Here is a 2,761-nt window from a genome sequence, read left to right on the forward strand (position 1 = left end):
TTTTTTATGTCTAATGACTCATTTGAAAAATCCTCTTTAAAAAAAAAAAAAAGAGGACTACCCTTTAAAAAAAAAAATTAGGAAAGGAAATATTTTCCTTCTGAGATTGATGAATGCTCTCTCCAGCAAACAGGCAGTAGATTAACAAAAATTGACCTGGCTCAACTAATACGTGAAAGATGGAAGTAGATTTTTGTTACAGAAAAGGTGTTCATTCATTTGTAGGAAATTTGTAACATTGTAAAGCAGTGAGTCATCTGAGTAATCATAATGAAGTCTTAACCAAAAAAAAGGTTTTTTTTCTTTGTGTGATTTCACAAATAAGTTAACATATATTCTAAGAAAATTAACAGGAAGAAAAATTGAACTGTTAAAAGTGCAGGGCAGGAGATGTTTTCTAAGAAAGTTTAATATTCAGGGTGGTTCTTTCAACTTTTTATTAATACCAATATTCTATTAGAAGAGAACTTGGCTGATATGCAAAGGGAAGTGGGAGGTAAAGGGAGCCAGTGTTTTAAAAGCCATCCAGTGTTGTCAATTAGTTCTCAGGCAATTTGTTGGGAGCTATATAGATAGAAAGGAGTTTCCATACGCATATTCTTCAAGCTTTTCAGCCTTCTGAACAGCATTTAAAAATGGCATATATCAGCCTAAAAGATTTTAATTAGTCAAAATAGTCATTTTTAGGGAACAATTAAGAAGGTAGCTAGTTAATGCCATTTCCGATTAGGATGGAAGTTCCCAGAATATTCAGCTTTTTATTGTCAGCTTTTAAAAATTCTTACTGCTCAGACTCTTGAGATAAAACTGTTAAGGGTGTTTTCATTTAATAAGCCTTAGACATTTAGGACTATTAATATAACAAGCTACAAGTATTGGTTTTTGAAACAGGCTGCAGCTCTGTAGCGTTTTTAATGAAACTTTTCCTTATATGGAAATAATTATGGTTGTCTTAATGACCTAAATAAAAACGTGGTTCAAGAATGATTATTTCAAAGAATTAAACTTAGTTTGTTTCAAAATCTGAACAAAAGTCATCAAGTGATGTTAATCTCATGTTTCTGGCATCAGCATTTTAGGAATAAAATAGTGTTACAGATGTCAGAATATTGATTGCATAAAATCTTGAAACCCACAAGACATGTAGGCTTAGGTCTTAGTTATTTCTGCTGTTTATGTAATTTCAGCCCTGCACGTCACTGAAAAGTTATTTATCTTGAGAAACTGGCCAAATTTGGCGGGTAATGCTGTCTGCCAGGGTCTGCAGATGTATTGTTTCTGCCCTGTGTTGTGCATGCTGTCTGTGGCCTTTAAAGAACACTACCTAACACTAAGCAGAAATGTCAACTCCCCATTCAGATTTTTTCCTCTGTTCTTAGAACTGAGGTTGCCATTTCCTAGTCTTGTCACATTTTGTTTGAGCTATCTTCCTTTCTTAAAAGGTGGATATTATCACCCATATAGTAGATAAGTAATCAGAAGTAGTTAATGCTGTGTCAAATTACAGCAAGATTTTCAACAAAGTAACCACAAAGTTCAGTGCTAAGCCAAGTATTTACTAGATAATGGCATTTTAGATATCTGAAATGAAAAAGCTCTGATCTTAGGAAAGCAATTGCAGATTGGGAGAGAAAATTATAAAAATGAAGTCAGAAAAGTGATGGCAAAATAGTTCAAGCTTAATATAACCTGCTAAATTTTTTTTCCCAATAGAAGAAAATGAATTAAAAGAATAAATTGCCCTTGACCATGATTTTGAGTGGCTTTTAAAAAGTTAAAATAATGTCTGACAAAACTTAAAAAAAAAAGTTTTGATAAAGAATCCAAAAGGCTAAGTGAAAATCTTATTGGTGTGTGTACATAGCTTTTACAAGGCAAGGAAGATGACTAGAAAACAGTTGTAAATGGTTTATAATTCTGATTAAAGCATGTACCATGTTCAAAATGCCCTTTTAAATTCAATACACCATCCCAGCTCTTAAGTGGCTTCCATCTTGGACCTTACCAAAGCAATTCAAGGAAAGTAATGGTTAGGCACTAGGAAACTTAATACTATCTTATGAAGGAAAATAGAGAATAACTTCTAGATTCATCTCTAATTCTAGATTTAGAGAAGGCAAGTGTCACTCCCTCTATTAGGAAACCAAGATGAACCAAGGGATGATGGGCTTTTGAGATCCTCAAATCAGTAATAACCTATTGGCTGGGAGTAAGTGGCAAACATTAAAAAATGGAAGAGCTACTTGACTTAAGATTTAGAGACCATGCATGAGCGGGGACTGGGGGGTGGTGGGCAGAGACCAAGAAACCCAAGCGGACTCCATGCTGAGCATAGAGCTAGATTGGGGGGAGGAGGGGCTCCATCTCACTACCCTTAGATCATGACCTAAGTCAAAATTGAAGTTGGTCGCTCAACTGTCTGAGCCACCCAGGCAACCCAGCACCTGGTAATTTCTTTCTAATCAGAATTTTTGCATATATTCCTTACCTACATTCTATTGATGATGTGTTTTTATAGGTGCTTGTTATGTATTCTTCGTTTGTATAAATTCCTTTTGTAACATCTCTGAAAATTAGAAATGACTCCAACTCGGACAAGATTAAGACAGTAAATCAGAAGCAGATGTATGGCTGTGTAGCCTCACTTTGTTATTTTAGCTCTGTCCATAAGCAAAAGGAGCAGGGGGGGGTGAGGAATCTAGCCACCTCCAAGTTTTTCTGGATGCTTTATTACTTTTTTACCCAGTAGAAGTTTATTTCT

This window comes from Mustela lutreola, chromosome 10, assembly GCF_030435805.1.
Source record: "Mustela lutreola isolate mMusLut2 chromosome 10, mMusLut2.pri, whole genome shotgun sequence".
Classification (NCBI taxonomy): Eukaryota; Metazoa; Chordata; class Mammalia; order Carnivora; family Mustelidae; genus Mustela; species Mustela lutreola.